At 38.6% G+C, this 7302-nt stretch overlaps 1 pseudogene; it reads left to right on the top strand.

Annotated features, from left to right (window-relative positions):
• The first annotated feature begins 347 nt into the window (after positions 1-347).
• On the top strand, positions 348-884 carry LOC149221016 (sodium/hydrogen exchanger 4 pseudogene; annotated as a pseudogene).
• The last annotated feature ends 6418 nt before the right edge of the window (positions 885-7302 follow it).

The raw sequence follows: 7302 nt of genomic DNA, 5'->3' as shown, positions 1-7302 counted from the left end.
CTGACAAATTCTGCGGTGATATCATCTTTGCTAGAACTGATTAAGTGACAGTGAAAGTGTTGTGAAGCGGCCGATGAATGAGGCGGTTGCCTTCTGATGTGACAGCTGTGTACTATGTTCCAGAATCACAGAAGCTTATGGCTGATAGTTTTGCATCAGGATGAAACTCCCTTACTTTACAGTTTGGTCTTTGGAGAGGGAGTTGTGAACGATGCAACATCTGTAGTGCTTTTCAGAGCTGTCCAGAAGTTTGATTTTTCAAGACGTGATGGCGTGACAGTGATAAACATAATAGCTGATTTTCTATACCTTTTTTCACAAAAACATTCATATTTCTCTATGTGGGGATGGATGCATTGGATATGCAAAAATGGAGAATGACAAAGTCAAGCCCTAGGACGATCATTGGGATCTTTTCTTCAGTTATGTCATTGATTCTATTTGGACGAGCTGCTTTTGTGTTCCCTCTTTCTGCTTTATCAAATTATATGCGAAGGGATTCTGAGATCAGACGGATTTCATTTAGGAATCAGGTGGTTATCTGGTGGGCTGATTTGATGCAGGGAGCTGTTTCAATTGCCTTGGCATTCAAGCAGTTCACAGTTTTTGGAATTACCTGGAATCCCGTGGAAGCCACTATGATGACAAATACCATAATTTTGGTCCTCTTTAGTACAACGGTTTTTGGTATTTTGACCAAACCATTGATAAAGTGGATCATTCCTCATCAAATGAGGCGCAGTGACGTATCGGATCCATCTTCTCCCAAGGAGAGAGCTTTTGAAGTGGAGTGGGGACTTCCACTTCTTTCACAAAATGAACCTAATCAGGGCGATGTACATCAGCATTCTAATGCCACATTTCATATTGGACAAGGATCATAGGCGCTTCTGTTGAGCAAGTTTTGTTAGCAGCTAATGATGCAAAGCTACATGGAGGATTGTGTATGAAACTTGGTAGACTTGCCTATAAGATTGTTAAAATATTTCCATCTTTAGAGGTAGTGCAGCCAAGATGCATGACAGGCATACAGTCCTTGTGTACTCTGCACCTTGCACTTGATAAGGCAACAGTCCTTCTTCAGTACTGTGCCGAGTGTAGCAAACTATACTTGGTTGTTACTGGGGACTCAATCCTGGCAAAATTTACAAGGATAAAAGGTTCACTTGCTCAAAATCTAAGCCATATTCAATCCATGGTGCCGCGAAACCTATTCAAGCAGATAGCTGAAATTGTTGAAGAGCTTGAAGAGCTTGAAGAGATGACCTTATCTGATCCAAATCAAATGAATCTCGGGCTAGCAGATTGAGACAGGGGCATGGAATGGAATGGAAGATATTTCAAATTCCAAGAAAAGGTTGTTCCTGAGAGATGCATATGATTCAGTTCTGAAAGCTGTCGGTTTGAGGGGAGTGATGACATTGATTTGCCATCTTTTTCTTGATGAAACTTAAATCATTTCATTGCATTTTTGCCAGATGATATTAGATGCAGATTTACTAAGGACGATGATGGATTGGCAGGAGTATTTATTCTGAAAAGAGATGTAGCTTTCTGTCAAGTTGCTTATCTGAAGACAGTCCATGAAGCTATGAGTTTCAGAATAAAAAATTTAGAGGGATAACTGGTTGCAATGAAACAAAAAGATAGAACCTTGATGGAAACAAAAAGCAATCGGGCAAAATCTTCAAGGGTAAATCAGAGATCTGCATAGCATTTAAAAACCAGTGGTTACTGGGATGCATCTGAAGGCTTGGAAATGCATTTCATGTTATAGTACAAACTGGCTTTTTCAAAGGAAAAATCATGGAGAGTTAACTAAGAAATTATTAAAAGCTTTATGGCAAGAATGCAGAGAAGTGATGAGGTTGTGTATGGCGAATTTTTTTTATATATACCTGTCCTAAATTTATTACTCCTTCAGTACCAAACTATGATGAGGCTCTTGTAAAAAATAACCAGGATGCATATAGGCATCAGTTGAAGTTGTTCTTATCAGAAGTTATGACATACAAGCATAAGACTCATGCAATTGACCATGATGGAGGAATTATATCAAATGCAGATGTTGACTTTTATATTGATGAGGATATCGTTCATATTGTTGAATCAAAGTCTTCAAAGCTATACGCTGATAATTTTGTGCATCACATTATCAAGTGTGAAGAGATTATTAATGATTTGGACAGAGTACATGAAACGGTGGACAGCACATCCAGGACGTGGCATTGGGTAATTAAAGGATAAAGGCAAGCTTCTTTGGATCCGAATATTTTGAAGCACATAAAGGACCGACAAACAGGGGCCTATGTTTCAGGGTAACAGAAAAGATGTGTCATTGAAGACAAACATGGAGCATTAAAGGTTCATCACAGCTATCTCAGCCAAACTCCAGATGTCAGAAAACGAAAATGATTGAAGATCAAGGCTGTTATGGAATTTGAGTCCTATTTGATTTAGAAGTCTAGAAGATCTAGTAGAATTAGAATTTTAATTGTTTTAAGATTCCAGCGTTGTCAATTAGTAGTTAGCTGTAATTACTAGTTAGTTAAAAGTTAGTAGGTGTCATCATAGGTAGTTATCGAGCTCCCCTCATGCTGGAGGAGGACGCTCGAACCAGGTAGAAGAAGCACTCTATATATAGCTAAGACAGTGAGGTAAAGGGGGTTGGATATTTGAGAAAACAGAGTATTGTTTTGGCTTGTGTAAAAACTCAGTTTCAGTAATACAATTTGCTGCTTTTCTTCTCAGGATTCATACAGTGTTTCAATGCTCAAGATATGTGGTTTTGCTTTATCCTTTATGTTTTTACAGTTGTATAAATACACAATCACTCAGAATTCACTTTGCTGCTCTGATTTCCTGTGTGTATTTGTAAGCTGAGGTTTCTATGAGATGTGTTTTTGAGTATTTAAACATCACATGCCCTGACTTCTATGAATGAGTAGTGTTATAGTTTACTGAAGGATGATTAACTCCATAAGCCCAATGGAAGTCTTTGTAATGTCAGTCCAGCCAACATATTTGTTAAATTCACTTTGCAAGAGTTAGCCATCACATCAATAGTCAAAATCAATAACCTTTTGAGAGAGCCCTCTCAGGCTAAGGAGGCTAAGCCTTAGTCAAAAGATTGGTCTGAAACAGTTACACAGAGTCTACCTGGTCAGCAGCCTTCTAGTGCTTGATTTTGTGATAACATTTTGGTGCGTCTGCCGGGAGCCTGAAGTCAATTCATTCCCGAAATTAAGAGGTTGAACTTCTGAAGGTAGCAGGAGCTCAGACATCTTTTTGAGGCTGCAAAACTACCTTGGCGACTCCACACATCAAATAACAAATTGGAAGGTGACTCCACTGCTAGAAGATCAGTAGCTTGATGAAGTTTCAAGATGGATTCTACTGCAAGAATGAATGCTAGGTATGCTCCTATGGATCGGTCTCATATCCCTGGTTTTCTAAATCCTATGCCAGAGGTTGATTGGTTAGATGATCTTCCAATATTCAAAGATGAAAAGAAGGACAATGCTGCTCTTCATTTGGTTAAATTCCATATGCATGTACGCAGTCTTAAGGTTCATTTCCCTTAAGATTGTCTCATGAAAATGTTTATGACCACTTTAGAAGGAAAAGCATGGTCTTGGTATAAAAGTCTGGAAAATGGTTCAATATATTCGCTTGCTAGTTTTCATGATGAATTCTGTGAAATGTATAAAGAAGGTTATCCTTCCTTATTGCTGCTTAAAGATTGCTGTAGACATTCTTTAAACCTCATTCAGTACTTGGAGGATTGTTATGATGATGATGAATTTATGGATGAAGAAATTTTAGAGGCTCTTCATAACAATGCATTCCAGCACCAAGAAGAAAGGATAACATCTCATGAAACGCAGCATGAAGAGCAGCAGGGGTTTACTTGTGAAAACCATGTTCAATCCTCTGATATTGATGTAGAGATGCAGCAGATTTGTCAGGCTTCAGATCATTATGAGTATGAAATTGATTGCAAACACCAAGAAGAAATGTTGGAAGAAATTTTTTATGACCCTCAGGCAGAGGAAAAGATTGTTCATTTTTGTAATTTCTTGCAGCAGCTTACACCAAAGAATGATGATAATAATGAGGAAAATTCCATTGTTTGTTGGAATGATTCAGAAAAGCAGTTGGATAGCTTGTCAAATAGCAAATTGGATAGCACATCAAAGGGGTCTTGTGTGGTTGAGAATCAGTGGCCTGAAAATGAAGAGTGTTATGATGATCATTCTTTTCAAAAGGTTTTTATGATAGAACACAAGGAGAGAGTGTTGCTTCCTTTCTCTTTTACAATTGAGGAAGAGTACACTGTTGTTGAAGATCAGTTTGCACAGCCAGAAAGTTACAAGAATCATCAAGCTGATCATGAATTATGGGATCCTATAGCTGAATACATGGAAGAGTTTTACTCTCCAGTGTTTCAGCTTTTCTATGAAGATCAGAGGCAATTTCAGTGGCAGTGGTCATCACAATATCATAGTGGCTCTGAACTCCGATGCAGTCAAAAAACTCCAATATCAGATAAGACAAATGATTGGCTACATTGGAAATCTCACATTGATTGAGCTGAAAGAAGTTTGAAATGGATAGGGTAGGTAGGTAGGAAAATGCAAATAAGCTCAAGGTTGACTGAGCATTTTTTTAGTAGATGTAGATTCCTTTCTCCTACAGTGATCATCAAGCTTAAGCCCGAGGTGAAGGCCCAAAACGCTGCAGAGGGATGTTTGTCAAGTAAAGTTCTTTTTGTCATAAATGGATAAAGCATTGGAGCTACTACAAGTTCTTAGTGTACTACAGGAGCACACTATCCCAAGTGGAGCCACTGTTATCACTCAAGAAAAAAAATTTAAATTTTTCACATCAGTTCGATTGTTTGTCAAAGGCACATAAATCCTTTCTATCAGTTTCGCAGCACAGAAACCTTGGTTTAGGAAATTTCGTAGTGGAAAATACTGATTTGGTACCAACTGCGCTACGAAATGGAGAATTCGTGCTAATCCATAGCACATCTCACCCCAGCTGTCATATTTTCTGCAAGAATTTTACGAGAATAGCAAGTGTAAGGTCTTACAATTTGGTCTTGACGCGTGTTCTGTAGCCTTCAAAAAAGGGCTGGTGGCCTGACAAATTCTGCGGTGATATTATCTTTGCTAGAACTGATTAAGTGACAGTGAAAGTGTTGATGAAGCGGCCGATGAATGAGGCGGTTGCCTTCTGATGTGACAGCCGTATACTATGTTCCAGAATCACAGAAGCTTATGGCTGATAGTTTTGCATGAGGATGAAACTCCCTTACTTTACAGTTTGGTCTTTGGAGAGGGAGTTGTGAACGATGCAACATCTGTAGTGCTTTTCAGAGCTGTCCAGAAGTTCGATTTTTCAAGACGTGATGGCGTGACAGTGATAAACATAATAGCTGATTTTCTATACCTTTTTTCAGAAAAACATTCATATTTCTCTATGTGGGGATGGATGCATTGGATATGCAAAAATGGAGAATGACAAAGTCAAGCCCTAAGACGATCATTGGGATCTTTTCTTCAGTTATGTCATTGATTCTATTTGGACGAGCTGCTTTTGTGTTCCCTCTTTCTGCTTTATCAAATTATATGCGAAGGGATTCTGAGATTAGACGGATTTCATTTAGGAATCAGGTGGTTATCTGGTGGGATGATTTGATGCGGGGAGCTGTTTCAATTGCCTTGGCATTCAAGCAGTTCACAGTTTCTGGAATTACCTGGAATCCCGTGGAAGCCACTATGATGACAAATACCATAATTTTGGTCCTCTTTAGTACAACGGTTTTTGGTATTTTGACCAAACCATTGATAAAGTGGATCATTCCTCATAAATGAGGCGCAGTGATGTATCGGATCCATCTTCTCCCAAGGAGAGAGCTTTTGAAGCGGAGTGGGGACTTCCACTTCTTTCACAAAATGAACCTAATCAGGGTGATGTACATCAGCATTCTAATGCCACATTTCATATTGGACAAGGATCATGGGCGCTTCTGTTGAGCAAGTTTTGTTAGCAGCTAATGATGCAAAGCTACATGGAGGATCGTGTATGAAACTTGGTAGACTTGCCTATAAGATTGTTAAAATATTTCCATCTTTAGAGGCAGTGCAGCCAAGATGCATGCCAGGCATACAGTCCTTGTGTACTCTGCACCTTGCACTTGATAAGGCAACAGTCCTTCTTCAGTACTGTGCCGAATGTAGCAAACTATACTTGGTTGTTACTGGGGACTCAATCCTGGCAAAATTTACAAGGATAAAAGGTTCACTTGCTCAAAATCTAAGCCATCTTCAATCCATGGTGCCGCGAAACCTATTCAAGCAGATAGCTGAAATTGTTGAAGAGCTCGAAGAGATGACCTTATCTGATCCAAATCAAATGAATCTCGGGCTAGCAGATTGAGACAGGGGCATGGAATGGAATGGAAGATATTTCAAATTCCAAGAAAAGGTTGTTCCTGAGAGATGCAATGATTCAGTTCTGAAAGCTGTCAGTTTGAGGGGAGTGATGACATTGATTTGCCATCTTTTTCTTGATGAAACTTAAATCATTTCATTCCATTTTTACCAGATGATATTAGATGCAGATTTACTGAGGACGATGATGGATTGGCAGGAGTATTTATTCTGAAAAGAGATGTAGCTTTCTGTCAAGTTGCTTATCTGAAGACAGTCCATGAAGCTATGAGTTTCAGAATAAAAAATTTAGAGGGATAACTGGTTGCAATGAAACAAAAAGATAGAACCTTGATGGAAACAAAAAGCAATCGGACAAAATCTTCAAGGGTAAATCAGAGATCTGCATAGCATTTAAAAACCAGTGGTTACTGGGATGCATCCGAAGGCTTAGAAATGCATTTCATGTTATAGTACAAACTGGCTTTTTCAAAGGAAAAATCATGGAGAGTTAACTAAGAAATTATTAAAAGCTTTATGGCAAGAATGCAGAGAAGTGATGAGGTTGTGTATGGCGAATTTTTTTTATATATACCTGTCCTAAATTTATTACTCCTTCAGTACCAAACTATGATGAGGCTCTTGTAAAAAATAACCAGGATGCATATAGGCATCAGTTGAAGCTGTTCTTATCAGAAGTTATGACATACAAGCATAAGACTCATGCAATTGACCATGATGGAGGAATTATATCAAATGCAGATGTTGACTTTTATATTGATGAGGATATCGTTCATATTGTTGAATCAAAGTCTTCAAAGCTATACGCTGATAACTTTGTGCATCACATTATCAAGTGTGA

Source organism: Pinus tabuliformis, chromosome Q, assembly GCF_031772625.1.
Source record: "Pinus tabuliformis cultivar Carrire ecotype Pingquan chromosome Q, CPIR1, whole genome shotgun sequence".
In the NCBI taxonomy this organism is placed as follows: domain Eukaryota; kingdom Viridiplantae; phylum Streptophyta; class Pinopsida; order Pinales; family Pinaceae; genus Pinus; species Pinus tabuliformis.
Note: the sequence above shows the minus strand (reverse complement) of the source record. Positions and strands in the feature narration are given on the sequence as shown.